General features: G+C 37.2%; 1 protein-coding gene across 1 annotated transcript in view; it reads left to right on the top strand.

Annotated features, from left to right (window-relative positions):
* The first annotated feature begins 712 nt into the window (after positions 1–712).
* PPIG (peptidylprolyl isomerase G) overlaps positions 713–25,753 on the top strand; it is an 82,284-nt gene continuing 57,243 nt past the window's right edge. The window contains 1 exon segment of the mRNA XM_020990924.2: positions 713–933. The gene's annotated coding sequence lies outside the window, so the exon portion shown is untranslated.

Raw genomic sequence — 25,753 nt, 5'->3', positions numbered from 1 at the left:
CCAAACACCTTTCATTTAACAGATGAGGAAACTGAGGCCCCCTTAAGATAAGCAACTCGTTCAATTGACAGATGAAGTTAAGTGGCCACGTGAAGCATCATCCTCTCCTGCACACTGAGCGCTCCGTTCCACCGCAGCAGCCCGCGACTCTCCACCAAGCCGAGCAGATGCTTCCCCCCCCCAGGCCTGGTTGGGCTTGAGAGGGTGGGAGGGGCATCGGGGTGGAGGCAGCGAGGGCACGGAGGTTACCTCAACTTGCTGCTGACGCACTTCCGGCGCGACGGCTCCTCTCCACGCCGCTAAGGGGCTTACAGGGGAGGCGGTTAGGAAGTTTGGGCGCCTTTTCTGGCGGCGGTAGATTTGAAGCTCCGCCCCGGGGGCCGCCGCGCAGGGACCCAGGAACCGCGCACCGGAGCAGGTAGGCCGCCCAAGGCTCCGGGTGCTGCGGCGGTAAAGCCAGCGGCTGCGGCTCTGGGAGACGGGGGGAGGGAGAGGCCAGGGCCCCGGGGGCGGAGCAGTGACGGGCCCAGCCCCCAGTGAACTGTTTTGTTCCCCCCTCCCCCCCGCGGGGCCCCCTGCGCCGGCCCGGAGTGACGGACCCCCGGTGGGACGGTGCGGGAGCGGAGCAGGAGGGAGGAGGGAGGAGGAAGGCGGGGCCGCGGGTTGCGGAGGCTGTTTGGAGCTAAAGCGCTGGGCTCGGCGGCCCTCCCCCCGCACGCTCCTCGCTCGCCCACTCGCCCGCCTCCCGCCCTGACGCATTTTGCCGCACAGGCTGTAACATGGCGGCGGCCGAGTGAGCCCCGGAGAGCCCAGCTGCTTCCGAGCACTTCCGAGCGGGGGCCGCGGCGGCCAGCGCGGCGCACTGGAGGCGGAGGCCGCCGGCCGGGGCAGGGGCCGCGACGTCCTGAGGGAGCGCTCGCCCGCAGGGTTGAGGTTTGTTTCCTTTGGTTGGGGGCTGATTAAAGCTCCTCTCCCCGCCTGATGTGCCCTTTTCTGGGCTCGTACCCCCCTTCTTTCCCTTCCTCCCTTCTTCAGGCGGCAGCTGCAACATGTGCCTGCTGACTAGGGAACAACCCAGCCCTCGACAGGTTGGGAGGTGTTTTCTTTCTTTCATTTATTTATTTTTTTTTAAGGCTCAGGTGTAGACAGTCTTCTTCTTGTTCTCTAAATTGTTGAGAGGTTTCCATACTGTCTCAGAGCCGTGCGACTTGCAGGCCCGGACTCAGGTAATCCTTTCGGACACCTAAGGTGCCAGATGTTGGCCTCTGAGACCCTATTCTTGCCTGGGGGCGAGCGTGTTAATTCTTCCCTTCTTTCGCTTCTTTCTAAAGAGCTAGATCAGCTTCTTAAGGGAAGGAGCGATATTGGTTGGAACCTGTTAGGCTCTTTTGGAAGCCAGATTTTGTGCAGTAAATTTTCATCGCTCTCCAGAACTTTCTCAAGTGAAATACCAAGTTCCTGGTTAAGTTAAAGACTCAAAATGATTAAAAAACTAAGTAGTGTTTTGGAAATTTGAAAAGTGGTACTTTATTTACCACCACAACTTGACACCTCGAGTTAAAAACGGGGAAAAAACTAACCAAACTGTATAGAAAAAGAAGGGGCCCATTGAACTGCATGTTTACTTTCTTAGGCACTGAAATTTTTTTCAACTTCAGAGTACAATAAGCCCTCTACAGAGTCCAGAACCTGAAGGCATGAATTACTCTGAATAGTTAATTTTTCCAGTTTATTCCTCTAGAATTTTTTTAAAAAATGTTTTGGATTGAAGTCCTTATTAAATGTATTCTATATTTCCTACCTTCTTAAAGAGCGTATTGAACGTAATTTAGTTTTTACTTGTGAATGATACCCCCCAGGATATCATGATTTATGTTGGCTTGGTTGTCCTGACACGAAATGGCCCTAGACTACTATGCTTTTAAAATTCTTGCCCCCTTTTTATTTACCTGGTTTTCTTTTAAACTCAGCTCAAGTCAGATCTTCTGCTGGAGGCCTTTATCAAACCCTGTAGAAGTCATTAAAAGAACTTTGCAGTTTTCCAAAAGTAACCTCTTGTTCAGTGCTTTCTCTCACATATACTATATGTGTGTATTCATCTCTGTGTGTGTATTGTGAATTACATACCTACATAAACGTATGTGCATGTCTATACAGCTATCGAAAATACTTTTATTTTTTAGGGTCAAGGAAAGTTTTACTAACGCATTAGTGTTTCAGCAGAGTTCATTGTAATGGGTGTAAAAGACAGACACACCATTACAGGTTATAGAAAAACAAAGATTGTATACAGTCACAATAGTTATTTTCATGTCTCTCCACCCCCAAAGTGTATGTTTCTCAAGAGCATTTAGCTTTAGAAAAAGCATTAGCTTTTCTTATTGTCCTCAACAGTGCTTACTTACAGCAGTGCCTAGCAAATGGTTGTTGACTGGCTACTTTATAGTTTTTATCTCTTGACACTTCTCGCTGCTGTTAGTGTACAGGCATGTAGTAGTCACCTTTCTCCTGATTTTTCTCTTGGAGTCTGTTGTGGGCTAAGAAACTAAGTCACCAAACATCTGTATGTATTATATTAAGAACCAATTTATTATGAATGAAGGTTATATGGAATCTCTCTTAAAATCAAAATACTTGGACTTTTTGTGCCCAGAAGTTATTTTTATTCCCTAGTTCTTAGCAGTGTTCTGTATGGTAAGATCTTGGGATAGCTGAGTTTCTGATAGGCTAAATATTACTGTGATTTGGAGATGTAGATGCTCAGCTATAATTTCATTTCCTGTTGTGACTATAACTGTACTGACAGATCAAGGGAATGCTGTAGACATAGTATATGGATTTCAGCAAGATATCTGATAACATTTCCTGTGATATCTTTGTGGACAGATAGAGAATTAGTTGGATGGTAGTACAGTTTGGTGCATGCATAACTAGTTGAGTTATCATGCCCAAAAACTATTGATGAAATAATGTCCATAGTAACCTGCCTGCAGATAGGACTTTACGTATTGCATCTTTTCTTCCAATATTTTTATCAGTGACTTAGGTAAAGATATACATGACATGAATCATGGAAATAGAGCTGATCTGAAATTCTGGATAACAAAATTTAGATTTAGTAGTATCAGTGTAGTATACAGTATTTAAATTTTTACAAACTTTTTTTTAAGGCAATTGGGGTTAAGTGACTTGCCCAGGGTCACACAGCTAATAAGTGTCAGGTGTTTGGTCTGAGGCCAGATTTGAACTCAGGTCCTCCTGACTTCAGGGCCAGTGCTCTATCCACTGCACCATCCAGCTGCCCCCTAAAGTTTTAAAAAATTAAATGTATAAAAGTGGGGCTGGGCTGTGCGACATTTTATGTGAAAAGACTTGGGCTTTTAGTTGATTACAAGCCGAATATGAATCCACAATTAATCTGCCTGCCAAAGTGGCTGATACTTATTTTAGGCAGTATTAATTGACATATACTATACAGAAAAAAACCATGTAGTAGTAGTAATAATAATAATAATAATAATAATAATAATAATAATAATCCTATTACCTTCTGAATTGGTAACTCTTGGGTAATTGTGTTCATTTTGGGTGCAAGATTTTAAGTGAGACATTGAGAAGCTGTTGTGTAATCAAAATGAAGTGATTATAAACCACATATGAGGAATGACTAAAGGAACAAAATGAAATATGCTCATTTGTGCCATCCTAATAGTCTGTGCTCTCTGTCTTCACTTACACACACACTCTGAATTCTTAATCCCTTGCAATCTGAATTCCTATCCCTGACCCCCTCCCTCCAATTGAAAATACAGATGTTGTCAAGGTAACCAAAGGGCATAGGGAACCTGTGAAGGCTTTACACTTAAGTGATAAGTTTTGCCATCTTTTCCCTCTTTCTTCCCAACTTAGAAATGAAATCAAATATATGGTTTGTCACAAAGGAATTCCAATAACATATTGTCATCTGCCTGCTGGATTTAGATGTCCCTTGAAAATATCAGATGTTACATGTCTAAAGCAGAACTCATCTTATCCTCTAAACTTCCCTTTTTTTGTTGAGGTACCACTATCTAATCACTTAGGTTTGTTGGCTTATTCATTCTTGATTTTTCCCTCAGTCACTACCTCCAATCAGTTACCTAGCTGTTCTACTTGTGATTCAGACCTTGATTAACTTCCATGTGGACTGCCTCACAAGTGTTCTCTCTACTTCCAGTTTCTCCCCTCTGCAATCCATCTTCTATATACCTATCAAAATAAATTTTTTAAAATCACAAGTCTGACCATGTTACTCTTCTGATGAAACATCGGTAGCTCTCCATTGCCTAGAAGGTAAAACTCCTTAATCTGGTGTTCAAGGCTCTTTACAATTTAACTCTCACTTTTCCAGCTTTATTTCACAGTATTTCTCCTTTATAAACTGTATATTCTAGCCAAATTGGACAGCCAGTTGTTCACTTAATTCAGTATTCTATATCCTCTCTCTGTATTTTCACATAATCTATTCATAGTTCCTAGAGCTAGTTCTAATCCTTCCTTATCCCCTCTTCTCTGCACCTCCGAATCCTTGTTTTCCTTCAAAGCTTAATTCAGGTAGCACCTCCTACTTTAAGACTTCCCTGGGCTTATCTCTACCCTGGGTGTTAATAAATGTTCTCTCCTTTCTTTGATCTGTACTTTTTTGTGTACCTGTTAATCCCCAATCTCTTAGTAGAAGTAAACTCCTTGAGGGCAATTACTTGGAAGGTATGTGTGGCTAGTACCCAGGTTCATTGCACAAGTAGGCACTTAATACATACTTATTGAAATGGGCAAGGGAAGAATTCACAGGAGAATTTTAAAAATATATAATTGTCTTTTCTTCTATGACTCTAGAGGACAGAAGTGCAACTAATGGGTGGAATTGACCAGTGAGGAGAGGCAAATTTCAGTACAGTGTAAGGAGTAGCTTTCTAAATGATTGAGATTGTATATAAATGGAATGAACTACCACTTGAGGTATTGAATTGTTCATCTTGGTAGTGTTGAAGCAGAGATTTAACTCAAGATTTTATAGGACTGGATTCGTATATTATTCATTATATTATAATATGTATATTATTCATGTACAGTTACACTAAATAATGTCCAAGTTTCGTTTCAGTTAGAGGTATCCATAAGTAGAAAATCAGCTTCCTTGGGAGGTGATGGTTTTCCTTTCATTGGAAGTCTTCATATAGAAGTTGAACTCACTACTCACTTTGTAGGTGTGTTGTAATGAGAATTTGGGGCATAGGTTGAACTAGATTGGGTATAGGGTGAACTATAGATGTCTACTGAGGTGCCTTTTCACTCTAAAATTCTATGAACCTTTGTCATCTATGATTCTTTAAAATTTGTTTTGCCTTTAGTAGCATGGAGAGCCGTAAATACTTGAATTCAAGGCCCATCTTTAAAACATAAGTGCTTGTCTGATATGACTTAGGACAAGTCCCAATCTCTTGGTACTCTAGGAAACTATTAGACTGTAAGTTTCAGAAAAGATGACAGCCTGTATTAGTTGAGGTGATGTCCTCAACTTGGAAGTTGACCTTGCCAATAAAACCACAGATTCAGTCTCTACCCCTGTTCCTTTTACTTTGTGACAAACCGTATATTTGATTTCATTTCTAAGTTGGGAAGAAAGAGGGAAGAAATGGCAAAACTTATCACTTAAGTGTAAAGCCTTCACAGGTTCCCTATTCCCTTTGGTTACCATGGCAACATCTATAATTTACTCCCAGCACTAATTTCTTGCGATGAAATACATGTGTATGTGCGAGAATATACACACACACCCCCCACTGATTTTTTTTTAAACTACTCCCCTTTTGGCATATTTCAACAATTACTCATGTCTCTGTGTCTCAGGAATGTCAGCTGGCCATCCTATGAAATTATTGTTCATGCCCTCCCATAAATTTGCCATGGAGAATCCACCCAGTATATTTTTCCTGTCATCTAGAGTAGTGGTTGTTGTTCAGTTGTGTCTGACTCTTTATGACTCCATTTGGAATTTTCTTGGCAAAGATACTGGAGTGGTTTGCCTTTTCCTTCTCTAGCTCATTTTACAGATGAGGAAACTGAGGCAAACAGGGTTAAGTGATTTACCCAAGGTCACACAGGTAGGAAGTGTCTGAGGCTGTTTGAACTCAGGAGGATTTAAGGCCCTGTACTCTATCTACTTTGCTACCTAGCTGCCTGAGTAGTGGGGTCAAACTGAAGTAGAAATTGATCCCTGCAACCTGCATAATGACTTAGGAAACCACAGATTAACATCTATTTTGCATTCCATTTTTATTTATTTTGTTAAATATTTCCCAGTTATATTTCAGTCTTGTTTGTACTAGTTTTGCCCCTGGAGTTTGACGCCTCTGATCTAGAGGATACTGATTGAACTAATTGAACAAGCCAGTTGTCCTTTGGTCACCTATTGAGCTATCTACATAACCAACACATCTTTTTTGATCCTATATTTCTTCAGTTACAATTCCTTACACTACTCCTTTCTAATTCCTTGTTGTAGTAGTTAGAACCCACTCAAACCCATTGAGTATCTCTCCTTTGCCTTTTGGGTAAGATATTGATGTGTTCCATGACTCACGACTGTGTGGATTGGTTTTAAAAAATACAGGCCTTTGTTGCTAGAGAAGCTTGGGGTCATTAAAAGAACTTTGCAGTTTTCAAAAAATGATCTGTCTTCATCTCGTGTTCAATTCTGGACCCAACTGATCCATTTGTATTATCTGTTAAAGATATAGAGAATAATAGGTGAATGTTCTATATTGTCCATCCAACTGCATTTGGATGTGTCCTCTGGGCAACAGGCATCGTTCATTTTTTTTTTCCTGTGTGGGTAAACTAATCCTATAGTACCCAAGTAAAACTTCCTGATAATTGTTGCTTTTGCAGACAATAGTCTAAATGATTTTTAAGAATTTCTTACAAAGTAATATTTTCTTAACTCAAGTTACTGTGATTTCTTCCTATGACTCTTGCCTTACTCTTGTATTCTATTAGTAAACCTTTAGACTTACTTCCTAGTACTCCGTATTATTTTCTCATTACCTTTAATATTGGTATTGGGATTTGGTCTTTACTCTTTAATGGTATAATATCATAGACTTAAAACTGGAAGGGACTTTAGAAGTCCTCTAGTCCACCTCCTCCCTTTTACAGATACAGAAACTGAGGCATAGAGAAAGGATAAATGATTCGTTCAGAGTCAAACGGGAAGTGGGAAGGGTGGACTTTCAACCCAGGTCTTCTGGCTCTACTACTGCATATTTCTGTTGTATCACACATTACCCCATGGAAAAGTAAACCTAATAAGTCTTAAAATTAATTTTTGCCAAACTCAAATTTCATTGAAAATGGCTGTAGTTTTAGTTTTGTATCTGCTTTAGTGGGAACAAACAGAAACAGTTGACCTAACCTTCTGTTTTTCTTGTGACCCAAATAATGGGCTTATCTGTGTTCATTTTGTTTTGTTTTTATCTATACCTGTGATTTCATAAGTTAGAGAAGTCATAGAATTATAGACATGTACAGATGTAGACATGTATAACCTATGTCAAATTGCTTGCCTTCTCAATGAAGAGAGAATTTGGAACTCAGAATTTGAAAAGAGAATGTTAAGATTTTTTTACATGTGACTGGTAAAAAATAAATTATTAAATTTAAAAAAAGACAATTGTACATGTAGAACTAGAAGGGACCTCAAAGATCATCTAGTCCAGGTTTTCTTAAGCTTTTTTAAAGTATCATGTACTACTCTGGTTCCCTTCTCAGAATGTTTTAAATGCAAAAAATGAAATATGTAAAATTACAAAGAAAACTAGTTATATTAAAATATAATTATCAAAATTTTTTTTAAAAAAATTCTTGGACCTCAAGTCAGGAACTCATGATCTAGTCCAACCTCCCTCAGTTTCCCAGTTTTTAAAAATATTTTTCACTTTTTGTTCTGAACTTAATAAATATTACGTAAAATTAGCATTTCCATATACACTGTAGAACTGAGAGGATTGATGAAGCTGAGAATCACTGTTATATATGGAGCTTGCTTTTTAAAAGTATGTAATAAATTGAGAATTAAGCTTTGAAAGCTGTCCTGCTTATGTGATTTTTCTTTTCTTTTTTAAGGTAGTGAGGGAACAGTATGCCTAACTGCCTTTTCTTTCCTGCCTTTCCACGTTCTAAATTGAGGCGGGGAGGAAACATTTAACACAATTTCATGATCATATAAAACAAATTTCCCACGTTAGGTATGGCAAAAATGTATGTCTTGTTTTGCATCTTGAATGTACCTTTCTCCAGATGTGGGTAACATCTTTGGTACTCTAGAATAGTGGTGGTTCTTGATACTTTCAAAGTCTTATTTGTGTTTACGGTGTTGCTGTTAATGTATAAATTGTTTTTCAGATTCTGAAAACATCACTGCATCAGTTCATACAAATTTTCCTAGATTTCTCTAAAACTATCCCTTATATAATTTCTTAGGACACAATAATATTATATTCTTGTAGCATAATTTGTTAAGCCATTTCTCAAATGATGAATACTTCCTCAGTTTCCAATTCTTTACTTCTACAAAAAGAACTTGCAATAAATATTTTTGGGATACGAGTCATTTTCCTGTTTCTTTAATCTCTTTGATATTTTAGGCCTTTTCTTCATCAAAGGGAATGCATGATATGGTGATGTTTTGAGCCTAGGTCCAAATTGCTTTATTGTAAGAGAAATTATGGTTTATTAGTTATTTGCTTTAACTCTATGTGCTAATCATACTTGAAATTAAGGTGAAATCAAACCTCAACTGGAAAATTTACTAATAAATTCAGTCTTATGTTGTGTGTGTCTGTGTTGTGTGTGTGTGGAGAGAGAGAGAGAAAGAGAGAGAGAGAGAGAGAGACAGACAGACATATGCACGTGAGATAAAAAGCCATGAATAATTTAGTGTGAAAGTAGATGGATAGATGAATAGCCTCCAGAGGTTCCTACACTTCTTAAAAACTGAGAATTGAAACAAGATTATGACTTTTCCCAGGTATTGTGTGTTAAAAATAGGCATTATTATCGATATGTTTTATCTTTATATCCTAGATTTAGTGAACATAACTATTTACTCTTCATAATTCTTAATATGACAAGTCTCTTAATGTTCTTTTTGGAGGAAGTAGTTCTTATTTGATCATACTTCTTTGTAACTTGTTGCATTTGTTTAACAATGTGTAACTTGATTTTGATCTACTACATAGTAGGTACTATATTATGCTTAATGTGTAATAGGTCTAGGCAATTATTTGGGCAGCTTCTGCTCTAAGTTATTGTAACAAATGTTTTTATAAAAACTGTAGCAAAGTTCATCATGCTGACCTTCAAATTCTTAGAGGCTTGGGATCCCTCGTTGCTTCATTGTGTATTTCAGGACCATGAGCTTCTGTGTCAGTTGCTAAGACTTGTTTCTATAGCTTATTAATTTCTCTCATATACACTTTCTTCCATTGTCCTGGTCCAGGCCCTTATCACCTCACACCTGGGCTATTAGAATCAAGTTTCTCCTCACTCCAGTCAGTCCTCCACTCAGGTGTTATGTTGATTTTCCTAAATCAAAGTTTTGACCATGTCACTTAAGCTACCCATAGCCTTCCTCTTCTTTTAAATAAATTCCAATGGCTCCCCATTACCTCCAGGGTCAAATAAAATCCTCTGTCTTTTAAAGTCCTTTATTACCAGACCTCTTCCAACCTTTTGCTTCTCTCTATAACATCATCTTCAGTTCTTCATTCCCACATATCTGGATATTCAATTGCTAGATCTTGTCTTTCATATCTCCTTAAGAACTTTGTTGCATATGTGTCTTCTTCATTCATACAACTACCACCTTTGTTCAGGCTCTCATCATCTTTTGCCTGGACTATTGTAATAGCTTTCTAATTAAATCTTCCTGCATTAAGTCTCTCTTCAGTACAGTCCATCTTCCACACAGCTCCAAAGTTATTTTCTTTTTTCTTTTTTCTTTTTTTAAATTTTTTTTTCCAAAGTGATTTTCCAAAAGTGCTGGTGTGACCCTTTCATCCACCTACTCAGTAAATCCCAGGAACCCACAAACAACTCTGAGATTAAATATCAGCTCTTTGGAATTTAAGGATGTATACAACTTAGCCCCAACCTACCTTTCCAGTCTTGTCCCCTGGATATTTGAAAAAAAGCAGTTTTTAGCATTAATTTAAAGTTTTTTTGAGTTCTAGATTCTTTCCCTCCTTTCCTCATTGAGCAGGCAAGTAATTTGACATAGATTACACATGTGCAGTCATATAAAATATTTCCATATTATGTTGTGAAAGAAAACGCAGAGACGCCCACTCCCTCATCTTGAAAAAGAAATAGAAAGTAAAATGTTTGCTTCAATCTGTATTCATACTCCATCAAGTTTTTATTTGGAGATGGATAGCATTTTTTATCATAAATCCTTTGGATTATTTTGGATCATTGCATTGCTGAGAACAGCCAAGTCATTCACAGTTCTTCACTGTACAGTGTTGCTCTTACTGTGTACGATGTTCTTCTAGTTCTGCTTACTTCACTTTGTATCAGTTCATGTAAGTCTTTCCAGGTTTTTGAGAGCATCTTGCTCATCATTTCTGATAGCACGATAATTAGTGTTTCACCACAGTCATACCACAACTTGTTCAGCCATTCCCTAATTGATGGGAATCTCCTCTATTTCCAATTCTCTGCCACCACAAAAAAAAGAGCTACTGTAAATATTTTTGTACAAATAAGTCCTTTTCTCTTTAAAAAAAATATTTCTTTGGAATGTAGACCTAGTAATGGTATTCTTGGGTCAAACTATTGTAGTTTTATAGCCCTTTGGTCAGTTCCAAATTGCTCTCCAGAATGGTTGAATCAGTTTAGAACTCTTAATTTTCCCATATTTGTCATTTTCCCTTTCTGTCATGTTGGCCAATCTAATAGATGTGAGGTTGTTTTAATTTGCATTTCTCTAATCAATAGTGGTTTTGAGCATGTTTTCATATGACCATACATAGCTTTGATTTCTTCATCTGGAAAGTGCCTGTTCATTATTAATTGGGGAATGGCTTGTATTCTTGGAAATTTGACTCCGTTTTCTATATATTTGAGAAATGAGGCCTTTATCAGAGATAAAATTTTTTCCACAGTTACAATTACTACCTATATTAACTTCTGTCCTATTTTTTCTGTTTATCCTTCTCCCTCCCTCCCTCTCTCTCTCTCTCTCTCTCTCTCTCTCTCTCTCTCTCTCTGTCTCTCTCTCTCTCTCTCTCTCTCTCTCTCTCTCTCTCTCTCTCTCTGTCTCTCTCTGTCTCTCTCTCTCTCTCTCTCCCTCTCTCTCCCCCCTTTACCCTTTCCCTCCTCAAAAGTGTTTTGCTTCTGACTACCACCTCTTCCCAGTCTGTGCTCTCTTCTATCCGTTCCCCCCTTCTCTTATCCCTTTCACCTCCTACTTCCCTGTAGTTTAAGATAGATTTCTATAGATTAGAAGATAGATAAGTCTGTACCCAACTGAGTGTGCATGTTGTTTGCTCTTTGAGCCTATTTCAGTGAGAATAAGGTTCAAGCTTTTTTCTGTCATACCACCTCTCTTGCCTCTCCACTGTAAAAACTCTTTTACACCTCTTTTAGAGATAATTTACCCCATTCTACCTTTCCCTTCCCCTTTCTCCCAATGGATCCCTTTCTCAGCCCTTAATATTATTTTTTTTAGATATCATCCCATCATAAACATCCCTCTTTCTCACCCCTTAATGTTATTTTCTTTAGATAGCATCCCATCATATACAACTCAGATCCATGTGCTCTGTCTATGTATACTCCTTCTAACTGCCCTTAGAATGGTAAAGTTCTTAGGAGTTATGAGTATCATCTTCCAGTGTAGGAATGTAAACAGTTTAACCTTATTGAATCTCTTTTCCTGTTTACATTTTTATGCTTCTCTTGAGTCTTATATTTGAAAGTCAGATTTTCTGTTCAGCCCTGGTCTTTACATTAGGAATGTTTGAAAATACTCTATTTCATTAAAAATCTATTTTTCCCCATGAAAGAGTATATTCAGCTTTGCTAAGTAGGTTATTCTTGGTTGTAATCCTAACTCCTTTGCCCAGAATATCATATTCCAAGCTCTCTGATCCTTTAATGTAGGAGCTGATAACTTACTTTGATTGTGGCTCCATGATATTTGAATTGTTTTCTTTCTATTTAGAATTTTTTTTTTCTTGACCTAGGAGCTCTGAAATTTGGCTATAATATTTCTGGGAGTATTCCTTTTGGGATCTTTTTTCAGCAGGTAATCAGTGGATTTTTTTCCCATTTCTATTTTACTCTCTGGTTCTAGGATATCAAGGCAGTTTTCATTGATAATTTCTTGAAATATGATGTCTAGGCTTTTTTTTCGATCGTAGCTTTCAGGTAGTTCAATAACTCTTAAATTACCTCCTTGATCTATTTTCCTGGTCAATTATTTTTCCAGTGAGATATTTCACATTTTCTAGTTTTTTCGTTCTTTTGATTTTTTTTTTGTATCATTTCTTAATGTCTCATGGAGTCATTACCTTCTAGTGGCTTGATTCTAATTTTTAAGGAATTGTTTTCTTCGGTGAAGTTTTGTACCTCCTTTTCCATTTAGCCATTTCTGCTTTTTAAGGAGTTTTCTTCAGTGAATTTTTTGGCCTATTCTGTTTTTTAAGGTGTTATTTTCTTCAATTTTTTTGTGCCTCCTTTAGCAAGTTGTTGACTCTTTTTCATGATTTTCTTGCATGTATTGCTCTCATTTCTTTTCCTAATTTTTCCTCTACCTCTCTTAATTTGGTTTTTGAAATCCTTTTGGGGTCTTCTAGGAATTCTTTTTGGACCTGAGTCCAATTTACATTTTTCTTTGAGTGTTTTGACATTATCTTCCCCTGAGTTTGTGGTTTGATCTTCCCTCTCACCGCAATATCTTTCTATGGTCATGTTCTTCTTTTATTATTTACTCATTTTCCCAGCCTATTTCTTGACATTTAACTTTATGTGAAGTTGAGGTCTGCTGCTGGGGTAGAGGGGTCACTGTTCCAAGCTTCAGATTTTTCCAATTCTACATTTTTTAGGAAAGCTAGTTCTGGGGGCCTGGGGGATCCATAAATTTTCATTTTTTCCAAGGTGGTTTTATCTAAGGAGAGTATGGTCACTGCTGCCATCTGTGCTCTGGTCTGTGAGCCTCCATGAGCACTCTTTTTAGCCCTGGAACTGTGACCAGGTTCCCTGTACTCCTTCAGCTACACACTCTAGTGTGCTAGTACTACTGTTTCTCACTGTGGTACTGAGACCTAGAACCATGTATGGGCAATGCAGCAGTATCCTGAACCTAGGGCCAGCATAGGGTCCCCTGTAATCTTCTTCTCAGCAGTGGTCCAACTCTCTTAATGTCTGTGGGCTGAGAGCTCAGGAAGCCACTGGGTGATTCAGTTGCCCCTAAGGTCTGCTGCTGCCTTGCCGGAGTGTGGCCAGTACTGGACTGTGCTCCACTGCCACTCCACAGAGGTCCTACAGACCCTCTAAGTTGTCTGGGGCTGAAAATTGTTTCACTTTGTGCTTTTACTGGTCCTGCCACTCCAGATTGCATTTTGAGGTGTTATTTTAAATTATTTGGAAGGGAATTTGGGAGAGCTCAAGCGAGTTGCTGCCCTTACTTTGCCATTTTGGCTCTGCCCTCCTTTCCAGTCTTCTTACATGTTATTTCCCTATGCACTCTGTGGTCCAGTCATACTGGCCTATTTACTATTCAGAAACACTACTCCATGTCCCATCTCTCTTTGCCTTTGATCTGATATCTTTAATGCTTGGAATTTACCCTCTTCATTTTTGCTTCTTTGAATCTCGAGTTTTCTTTAAGGTTCAACTCATACTCCCTTCCATATGAAGGCTTTCCAGATTTCTCTCAGCTCCTACTGCCTTTCCCCTCAAAATTATTCTTAAATTTATTGACATTGACTGTCTTTGATTTTTTTTTGAACCCCTGAAGCATGAGCTTCTACAGTTTGTAGCCTGTATCTTTGTATAAATAAGGAAATATTTTCATATACAAAAACTCTTTTATCAGATATAAACATGTCAAAGAAACTTGTTAGCCTTAGCACGTGATTTAAAATTTATTTTAAAATAGATCCTTTCAGGTGAATTTACAGAAGTTGTTTTATTAAAAATGCATAAAACTGAATTTTGCGAATTGCTTTTATTTCCTTTCAACATTACCAACCACAGTCTTCCTCTTGTTATATCTTGAAAAATCACAAATGTTAGATGTTCAACTATCTTTGTCCAGTTTTTACCTTTTATTTTGTATTAGTTTAGAAAGGAATGAAAGGTAGCATATTGTGTTAATAGTGCATAGGGAGCCTGCCTGGAAGCCAAGAAAACCTGAGTTCATGTCCTTCTGACACATACTGGCTGTATGATCTGGGGAGGCAAGTCACTTAACCTTTCGGTGGTCTAGGCAACATTCTCAGCCAGGGGTTCGTTTTGGTGTCATAAACCCCTTTTCAGAGTTTTTTTTTTTAAGATATGAAATGAAATACATAGGATGGCAAAGAAAACCAATTATTTTGAAATATAATTATAAAAATTATATATTTCTGGTTAAGAATCTTTTTATTTTAAATTTATTTATTTTTAGTTTTCAACATTTACTTCATGAGATTTTGAGTTTTTAATTTTCTCCCCTTTCCTTTCTTCCTCCCTCCCCAAGACGGTGTGCAGTCTGATACAGGCTCTGCTTATGCATTCATATTCATATTTTCACATTAGTCATGATGTGAAAGAGGAACCACAAGAAAGAAGAAACAAAACAACAAAAGAAAAGGAGAACAAATAGCATGCTTCCATCTGTATTCATACTTAAAAGTTTTTTCTCTGGATGTGGATAGTGTTTTCCATCATGAGTCTTTTAGAGTCATCTTAGATGCTTGTATTGCTGAGAAGAGCAAGCCTGTCAAAGTCAGTTACTGCACAGTGTGGTTGTTACTGTGTACAGTGTTTTTCTGGTTCTGCTCATTTCAATCAGCATCATTTCATATAAGGCTTTCCAGGTTTTTCTGAAGTCCACTTGCTCATCATTTCTTATAGCACGATAGTATTTTAAAAAACCTTTTTAAAATGTTCATAGGTCCCAGGTTAAGAACCCAGTTCTAAACTAAGGCTGTTAAATTGCAGCTGAGGTATCAGTCTGCACTGGGAGGACTTTCCTCACCACTAAGTTCCATATACCATTGAAGTCACAGATCTAGTCCTTATCCTTGTTCCTGACACAGCACTATGGGGGAACCTCATTGTCACGTTTGTGACATCAGGTAAAATCTAAAAACGTGAACACTGATGAAACTCACAGCTGTGTTTCTAATATTTCCCATATTTTCAGTGTCTGTTATCATCAAACAGTAGTCTTAAACAGCCATATGCACATGATTTTTTTATGGCTCTTTCAAGCTGTTTTCAGCTTTTCTTTAATTAAAGTATTTTATTTAAATCTCTAGTCAGAAATATAAAATTTAAACAATTTTAACTTTAAAAAGAATGTGCATTATGTATAATCTGTATCAGATTACTTACTGTCTCAGGGGAGGGAGAGAATTTAGAACTCAGAGTTTGAAAAAATGAATGTTAATTTTTTCGTACAGTTGTGAAAAACATAATATTGAAAGTAAAAATTATGTGGGGGGTTGAAGGAAGGGAGAGAATTTGGAACTCAAAATGTTAAAAATAAATGACAATTTTTTTAAAAATTGTGCGTGAATTGAAACAACTAGGAGGCACCACCTCACACATCAAACTGTTTAAATGAATGTTAAAAATTATCTTTATATGTAATTGGAAAAAATAAAATACTGTTGTTGTTTTTTTTAAGTATGTGCATGCTTGATAAAGTATGTATATACATATATGTCTATACATGTGTATGTATACATTGTCTTCACAAAGATAGACTTTATTTTAGGTGATACATTAATTATATTTTGAAGCTATACTTGTTCTATTTTTTATTTTATAAAAATAAAATGAACATTGACATGAACAAGGACTAATTTAACATGTCCACATGATTATTGTTTTGATGGAAACAGGTTTTTGTCTCCTGGCTAATTTTAAAAAATTATTTTAAGCATTTAAAAAATTAATCTTGGGGGCGGAGCCAAGATGGCAGCATGAAAGCAGTGACTTGTCTGAGCTGTCCCCCAAACCCCTCCAAAACACCGTAAAAAAATAGGCTCTAAACAAATTCTAAAGCAGCAGAACCCCCCAAAACAAAGTAAAACAAATTTCCAGCCCAAGACAGCCTGGATGGTTGATCAGAAAGGCATATCGTGCTGGGTGAGTAGAGGAGCACAGTTCGGTGTGGGCACGCAGGCCACAGCAAACCTGGAGCAGGCCTCAGAGGACTGAATCACAGGCAGCTGTGGTGGTTTCCAGACTCCTCAATCCAGGAACTCCAAAGACAACTTAGAACGTCAGTGGGAAAAGTCTGTGAGAGAGGAGCTAGGTCAGAACCAGATCCAGAGCACGGAATGTGGGAACTGGGGCGGTGGCTGTGTCCTGAGCTTCCAGCCCACAGACTGAGGTGGAATCAAGTGGCTGATCAGAGGGGCATTGCAGGGATCTCTTTGCCAGTGCTGAGGCAGGAATCTCATTTTCTGCCCGTGCTTGGAACTGGGTCACAGTTCTGGTGGTGGTCCTGGGGTGAGGAGGAGTGCTGGCATGGTGGAGCCTGTAGTGGGGGTAGAGAGGAAACCCTCTTCATAGTTCCAAGAGAGAAGAGACTGCTTGTGGCCAGTCACTCAAAGACCAGAGCACAGGCCAGGAAAAGAGTAAACACCTCGACCCTTATCATACCACCTTGGAAGAACTGAAAATTTACAGGTCCCTAGAAGTATCTCTGAAAACAGCTGTACAAACCCCCAAAGCTTGGGACAGTACATTCTCCACATTGGAAGCAGACTCTTACCTTAACAAAGAGTTTAAAACTCAAGTAGTTGGCTGGGATCATGAGCAAACCTCAAAAACAACAGTCAAACCATAGAATCTTTTTTTGGTAACAAAGAAGATCAAAACATACAACCAGGAGAAGACAACAAAGTCAAAGCTCCCACATCCAAAGCCTCCAAGAAAAATATGAATCTGTTCCAGGCCTTGGAAGAGCTCAAAAGGGATTTTGAGAAGCAAGTAAGAGAAGTAGAGGAAAAACTGGGAAGAGAAATGAAAGTGATGCAAAAACATCATGAAAAACAAGTCAATAGCTTGCTAAAGGAGACCCAAAAAAAAACACCTTAAAAAAATAGCCTAACCCAAATGGCAAAAGAGGTCCAAAAAGCCAATGAGGAGAAGAATGCCCTAAAAAGCAAAATTGGCCAAATGGAAAAGGAAGTCCAAAAGCTTACTGAAGAAAATACTTCCTTAAAAATTAGAATAGAGCAATTGGAAGATAGTGACTTTATGAGAAATCATGACACAGTAGAACAAATCCAAAAGAATGAAAAATTAGAAAACAATGTGAAATATCTCATTGGAAAAACAACTGACCTGGAAAATAGATCCAGGAGAGAGAATTTAAAAATTATTGGACTATCTGAAAGCCATGATCAAAAAAAGAGCCTAGACATCATCTTTCAAGAAATTATCAAGGAAAACTGCCCTGATATTTTAGAACCAGAGGGCAAAATAGAAATTGAAAGAATCCACTGATCTCCCCCTGAAAGAGATCCCCAAAGGAAAACTCCTAGGAATATTGTAGTCAAATTCCCAGGTCAAGGAGAAAATATTGCAAGCAGCCAAGAAAGAAACAATTCAAGTTGTGGAAACACAATCAGGATAACACAAGATTTAGCAGCTTCTATATTAGGGACCGCAGGGCATGGAATATAATATTCTGGAGGGCAAAGGAGATAGGATTACAACCAAGAATCACCTACCCAGCAAAACTGAGTATAATCCTTCAGGGGAAAAAATGGTCATTCAGTGAAATAGAGGACTTTCAAGCATTCTTGATGAAAAGACCAGAGCTGAATAGAAAATTTGACTTTCAAATACAAGACTCAAGTGGAACATGAAGAGGTAAACAGGAAAGAGAAATCATAAGAGACTTATTAAGCTGAACTGTTTACATTCCTGCATGGAAAGATGATATTTATAACTCATGAGACCTTTGTCAGTATTAGGGTAGTGGAGGAAAAAATTATATGTATGTGATAGATAGATAGATAGATGGCACAGGGTGAGTTGAAGATGAAGGGGTATATCTGGGATTAACTAGGAGAAGGAGAAGAGAGAGTAGAATGGGGTACATTATCTCACAAAACAGAAAGAAAAGGTTCTTACAGTGGAGGGGAAACAGGGGAAGGTGAGAGGAAATGGGAATCTTATTCTCATAGGATTTGGCTTAAGGAGGGAATAACATACACACTAAATTGGGTATGGAAATCTGTCTTACCCTACAGGAAAATAGGGGAGGAAGGGGACAAGAGAGCAGGGGATGATAGAGAGAAGGGCAGACTGGGAAAGGGGTAATCAGAAGGAAGTACTTCTGAGAAGGGACAGGGTCAAAAGAAAGAGTAGAATAAATGGGGGGGGCAGGATAGGATTAAGGGAAATAGAGTTAGTTTTTTACAACAAGTCTACTAAGGAAGTGTTTTGCCTAACTGCACATGTATGGTCTGTATTGACTTGCTTGCCTTTTCAATGAGGGTGTCTGGGGTGGGAGGAAGGGAGAAAATTTGGAACCCAAAGTTTTAAAAACACATGTTTAAAAAAAATGTTTCCACATGCAACTGGGAAATAAGAAATATAGGAAATGAGGTACAGAAATCTATTCTGCCCTACAGGAAAATAGAAGGGGAAGGGGATAAGAGAAGGGGGGGGGAAGAGATAGAAGGGAGGGCAGACTAGGGGAAGGGGTATTCAGAATACATGCCATCTTGGGGTGAGGGGAGGGGCAAGATGGGGTGAAAATTTGGAATCTTGTGGAAGTAAATGTTGAAAACTGAAAATATTTATATTAAAAAAAAATAAAAAGTTAGTCTTCCTTCCTACTCCTTTCCCCCCATTGGCAAGTTAAAGAATCAACAAGTCCCTCAGTATGTATTGATATAGTGTGGAAAACACATTTCCATGTTAGTTAACCATGTCCAAAAATATATGTCTCCTGCTGTTAATTTTGTCAGTTCTCTGCCTAGAGTTGAGTGTCAGGTTTCATCTTCCTCATTTTGGATACTTGCATTGAGGAGAGTTCTAAAGTCTTTCAAACTTTTTGTTTTTTTGTTTTATATAATGTTATTGTGTATAAATTTTTCACCTAGTTCTGCTCACTTCACTGTGCATCAGTTCATAAAATCTTTATAGTTTACTCAGAAATTTTCCATTTCATCATTTCTTATGGCACAAAAATATTGTGTTACATTCATATGCTACAGTCCACTTAGTTATTCTGCACTGGGAGGACACCCTCTTATTTTCCAGTTTTTGGCTACTACAATTAACAATTAAGAGCTGCTATAAATAATTTTTTATATATAGATCCTTTCCCTCTTTTCTTGGATTGCTTTGAGTTTATAGCTGGGTCAAAGGGTATGAACATTTGGTAACTCTTTGGGCCTAGTTCCAAATTGCTTTTCAGAATGGCTGGACCCATTCAGAGCTCTTCTGATAGTCCACTGTTTTTTGACAACTGTTTCAATATAATTTTCCTCTTTTCTTAACTTTGTCAGTTTGATAGTTCAAAGTTACTTTAATTTGCATTTCTCTAATTACCCTCTCATTGAGAAGGCAAGCAATCTGATATAGGTTATAAAAATGTGCAGTCATGTAAAATCAGAGCATTTTTTCATATGCCTATTGATAGCTTGGGTTTATTTCTTTGAAAATTTCCTGTTCCTATCCTTTGAACATTTATCTATTGATATAAGAATGGCTCTTGATCTTATAAATTTGAATCTGTTCCTTACATGTCTTGTAAATGAAACCTTGATTAGAGACACTAGTAAAGATTTTTTCCCATCTAATTTTTACTACGTTAGATTTTTTTCATGAAAAACCTTTAATTTAACCAATCAGAATTGTCTTATTTTATCCTACATGATTCTCTGTCACTTACTTATTAGCCATGAACTCTTCCCTGAGCCATAGCTCTAAAATGTAATTTCTCCCTTGTGCCTTTAATTTATTTATATGACTTTTTATATCAAAGTTATGTATCCATTTGGAGTTTATCTTAGAATGTGATATGAAGTATTGGTCTACTTTGCAGCTACTGGTGTAGAGGATAGAGTGCTGGGCCTAGCCAGGAAGACCCGAATTCAAATCTTGACTCAGATACTTAGAAGCGTCATCTTGGGAAAGTCATTTATTATCTATTTGCCTTGATCTCTTACATTTCTCCCATTGTAAAATAGGGATATTAATAGCACCTCCCTCTCAAGGTTGTTGTGAGGATCAATTAAGATTATATTTATAAAGTGCTTAGCAAGTACCTGGCACACGGTAGATGCTATGTAAATGTTTATGCCCTTTTCTGTCTTTTAAGCATCCCTTAGTCTAAAGCAGAGGTTTCCAAACTGGGTAATACCACCTCCTAAGGGGCACTGAATGATCCAGGAGGGTGGTAGTAGCCTCATGTGCAGTTGAGGGGCATTGAATAAAAATAAGGGGGTGGTGGAAGCATAAGGAAAGAAGAGAAGATAGAATTTTGAAAAACTGTTCGTACATGTTTCATCTGTTGTGTAACAAGAGTCTTAGTGATTACATTATTTTCCGAATAAACACACAAAATGCAAGTTATAACTGATCAGTAGGCGACCCTGCTGACAGGTCTTAACAAGCAAGTGTTAGCAGTGCTTACTAGTATTTTAGCAGGCAAACATTGCACACATTGTCAGGAAATCCAGCATACATCAGCAGGAACATGTGTATGTAATGACTTGTTTAAATACAATATATGGTTACATGATGCAATATTGCATCATCAGAATTTCATTTCAGGAAAAAACTCCACAAATTTACAATACTTTTAAAAATTTAAGACACGTCATTTTAAAAAAGCATATTATATATATATACACATATATACATATGTATATATATGTATGTATATATATAAAATATATATTTTTGAAATGATGCCAGTTGGGGGGAAAAAATCAGAGGCTTAAAGAAAGTAAATTGGGGGGGGCATTGAGTAATTTGTTTGTTTGGGGTTTTTTGCTTTTTGGCTAGGTGGTGGGGTTAAGTGACTTGCCCAGGGTCACACAGCTAGTAAGTGTCAAGTGTCTGAGGTCACATTTGAACTCAGGTCCTTGTGACTCCAAGGCTGGAGCTCTATCCACTGTGCCACCTAGCTGCCCTAGTAATTTTTTTTTAAAGGGGGCAGTGGACCAAATAAGTTGGGGAACCTCTGGTCTAATGTTTTGCATGACTGCACATGTATAACCTTGGAAAGAATTTGCAACTCAAAAATTTTTTTTAAGTGTTAAAAAACTGTTTTTACATGTAATTGGGGGAGGGAATAATAAAATATTAAATTTAAAGGCTATTTCTATCAGACTGCTGTCCAATTTTGCCAAAAGTTTTTGAGTTTTTCCCCTCCAGATGGGTAGGCCTTCCCTCCTACCAGTAGCTGGGAATCTGTAGTTTTATCAAATACTATGCTGCTATGTTTGATTACTTCTAAATCTTGCATAAGCTAATTTATTCTACCACTAAGCCTTTTAAAAAAATTTAAACTAATAAACCAAATTGTTTTAATGATTACTGCTTGATAGTACAATTTGAAATCTGGTACTGATAAAACACTAGTCCCCCCCACCTTCCCACTTTTTTTCATTATTGCTTTTAGAATGCTTGACCTGTTCCTCCATATAAAATTTTTTTCTAGTTTTACTCTTTTGGAAGTTTGGTACAGTGCTAAATGAGGAGATTTAGACAATATAATTTTATCGTTGCTGGACCAGCCCATGAACACTTAATATTTCTCCAGTTATTTAGGTATTTCTTTCTGCAAAAGTGTTTTACAATTATTTAGACCCTAGTTGAATTGTTGAAGATGGATTCCCATACATTTTATAGCTTCTGTACTTATTTGGATTGTAATTTCTCTTTCTAGCTCTTCTTGCTGGGTTTTGTTGGGGGGTATTTTGTATTTTTTTTTACATAAGAATGCTTATTATTTATGTCAAGTTATCTTATATCCTGCTCTTCTGCTAAAGTTATTATTTCAGTTAATTTGTTAGTTGACCTTCTAGCATTTTCTAAATGCATTGTAGTATCGTTCTATAAAATGGGGATAATAATAGCACTTACCTCCTAGGGTTACTTTAAGGATAAAATGAAATAATATTTGTAAAGTGTTTTACCAGTCTTAAAGCACTATATAAATCCCAGCTATTATTATCATTATATCATCTGCAAAAAAAAAATTCCCTTTGTTGCTTGTTCCATTATTTTTCTTATGTTACTGTTATAGCTAGCATTTTAACACTGTTAAATGGTCATGGTGATAACGAACATCCTTACTTTATCCCTGATATTCTTGAAAAGTCTGTAACTTTTCTGCATTTTGTGTAATATTTGCTCTTGGATTTAAATGTCATTTGCTATATTTTAAAAAAATCCATTTGCACTGTATTTTCTTGAGTTTAAGTAGAAGTGTTACATTTTATCAGAAACCTTTTTATTATCCTTTGATAAAATTGACTATATTAATGTGGTTTACTATGTTGTCTTTATGTTCAACTAAACTGTTATTTTAGCCTACTCAGTAATATTTTATTTAAAATTTTTGCACCATTGTTAGAGATAATGGTAGATAATTTTATATTTGTTTTTTTCTCTGCTTTATATCTCCCTGATTTAGGTATAAAGTTTGTTTTTATAGCATAGACAGAGATTGGAAGGGTGTCTTCTTTTCCTGTTAATCGCAAGCAGTTTATGAAGGAAATATGGCAAATAGTATTATCAGAATTAATAATTCTTGAATGTTTGAAAGAGTTCAGTTGTGAATCACCAGGTTCTAGAGTTTTTTCCTTTGGGATCTAATTTATGGCTTGTTAAATTTCTTTTTATGACGTTGAGTAATCTAAATAACCTGTTTCTCTTAATCTGAGTATTTTCTATTTTTGTATGTATTTTCTCTCTTACCAGTGTTGTTAGGATATAATTAGGCAAAATAGTTTTTAGTAATTTCCTTTCTTTCCTCATCCATTTTCGTATATCCTCTTTTATAATTTTTGATATGAACAGTTTGCTTTTCCTTTCTTTTTAATCAGTTTAGCTGTTTACTTTATTAGGTTCCCCCCCCAAAAAAAAAAACAACTCAGTCCTTTTATTTATTGATCTTTTTGCTTTTGGTTTTATTCATCTCTTCTGTAATTTTCATGAGTTCTACTTCACTATTTAGTTGAGGATTTTTGATTTGTTGTTCAGGTTTTTAAAAATTGCATGCCCAGTTCATTGATTTGTTCTTTTCACTCTTTTATTGTGTCTGGATATCTAAATTTTCCTTGCACAACCACTTTAGCTCCATCTCATAAATTTTAGTATATTGCCTCATTATTCACATTCTGATGAATTTCTTTTTCTTTTAACTTGATGCAAACATGTCTAGTCAAGTAAAACAAATTCACATATTGGCTATGAACAAAAAAAAATACTCCTCATCTTGCACTCCGAGTCTGTCACCTCCTTATCTGGAGGGTGGGTAGCATGTTTTATTATGAGTCCTTTGGAATAGTTGGTCATTATGTTGATCACAGTTTCCAAATTTTTCAGGTGTTTGTCTTTACGGTATTGTTGTTGTCTAAGTTGTTCACCTGGTTTTCCTCACTTCTCTTAGCATCAGTTCGTACAAGTCTTATCCTTTTTTCTTTCAGCCTTCTTTCCCTTTGTTATTTTTTACAGCAGAGTAGTATTCCATCACATTAATATGCCGAAACTTTTTTAGCCATTCCACATTTTATGATCACGTCATTTTCTAGTTCTTGGCCACCACAAAAAGAGCTGCTCTAAATATTTTTGGGTATGTGTGTTTTTCCCTCTTTCTTTGAGTTCTTTGGGGTATAAACCTAGTACTGGTATCACTGGGTCAAAGGGTATATGGTTTAATAACTTTTTCTGCATAGTTCCAAATTGCTTTCCATAATAGCTAGACTAGTTCACAGTTCCAGTTCATTAATGTACCTGTTTTCCTTTGAGCCCCTCCAGCTTATCTCATTTTCATTTATTCTCAACTTTTTTGATCTTGGTATGAGGTGCTGCCTCAGAGTTGTTTTATTTTTTTATTTTTACTTTTTTTTCCATAGCTTCTGAGTTGAAAATTTTTCTCCCTTTTCCCCCCCACCTCCCCAAGCGACCACAATCTGACATAGGCTTTACATTTACATACCCATTAAACATATTTTCACATTAGTGAAGTTGTAAGTAAAAATTAAAACCAATAGGAGGAACCATCAGAAAGATGAAACAAAACTCAACAGAAGGTAAAAATAAGTGATACCAATTCTACTTTCATAGTTCTTTCTTTGGATGTGGACAGCATTTTCCATCCCGAGGCCTCTGGAGATGTCTTAGGTCCTCGTAATGCTGAGAAGGGTTCAGTTTAACATTCTTAGTCATTGCATAATGTGGCTGTTATTGTGTACAAAGTCCTCTTGGTTCTGCTCACTTCACTCAGCATCAGACCATATAAGTCTTTCCAGGTTTTTCTGAAGTCAGCCTGTTCATCATTTCTTATAGCACAATAGTATTCCATTACATTCATATACCACAACTTGCTCAGCCATTCCCCAATTGATGGGCATCCTCTCAATTTCCAATTCTTTGCCACCACAAAAAGAACTGCTATGAATATTTTTGTACATGTGGGTCCTTTTCCCATTTGTTTGATCTCTTTGGGATATAGCCCTAGAAGTGCTATTGCTGGATCAAAGGGTATGCACATTTTTGTAGCCCTTTGGGCATAGTTCCAAATTGTTCTCCAAAATGGTTGGATCATTTCACAACTCCACCAACAATGTATTAGTGTTCCAATTTTCCCACATCCTCTCCAACATTTATCATTTTCCTGTTTTGTCATGTTGGCCAATCTGATAGGTGTGATGTGGTACCTCAGAGTTGTTTTGATTTGCATTTCTCTAATCAATAATGATTTAGAGCATTTTTTCATATGACTATAGATGGCTTTAATTTCTTCATCTGAGAACTGTCTGTTCATATCCTTTGACCATTTATCAATTGGGGAATGGCTTGTGTTCTTATAAATTTGTCTTAATTCTCTATATATTTTAGAAATGAGGCCTTTATCAGAGAGACTGGTTGTAAAAATTCTTTCCCAATTTTCTACCTTCCTTCTAATCTTAGTTGCATTGGCTTTGTTTGTGCAAAAACTTTTCAATTTAATGTAATCAAAATTATCCATTTTGCTTTTCATAATGTTCTCTATCTCCTGTTTGGTCATGAATTCTTCTGTTCTCCATAGATCTGATAGGTAAACTATTCCTTGTTCTCCCAGTTTACTTATGGTATCAGCCTTTATATCTAAGTCATGAACCCATTTTGACTTTATTTTGGTATATGGTGTGAGATTTGGGTCTATGCCTAGTTTCTGCCATACTCTTTTCCAGTTTTCCCAGCAGTTTTTTTCAAAGAGTGGGTTCTTATCCCAGAAGCTGGGGTCTTTGGG

The sequence above is a fragment of the Phascolarctos cinereus genome, unplaced genomic scaffold, assembly GCF_003287225.1.
Source record: "Phascolarctos cinereus isolate Bilbo 61053 unplaced genomic scaffold, phaCin_HiC Scaffold_726;HRSCAF=1367, whole genome shotgun sequence".
Taxonomy (NCBI): domain Eukaryota; kingdom Metazoa; phylum Chordata; class Mammalia; order Diprotodontia; family Phascolarctidae; genus Phascolarctos; species Phascolarctos cinereus.
This window is presented reverse-complemented; position numbering and strand designations above follow the sequence as displayed.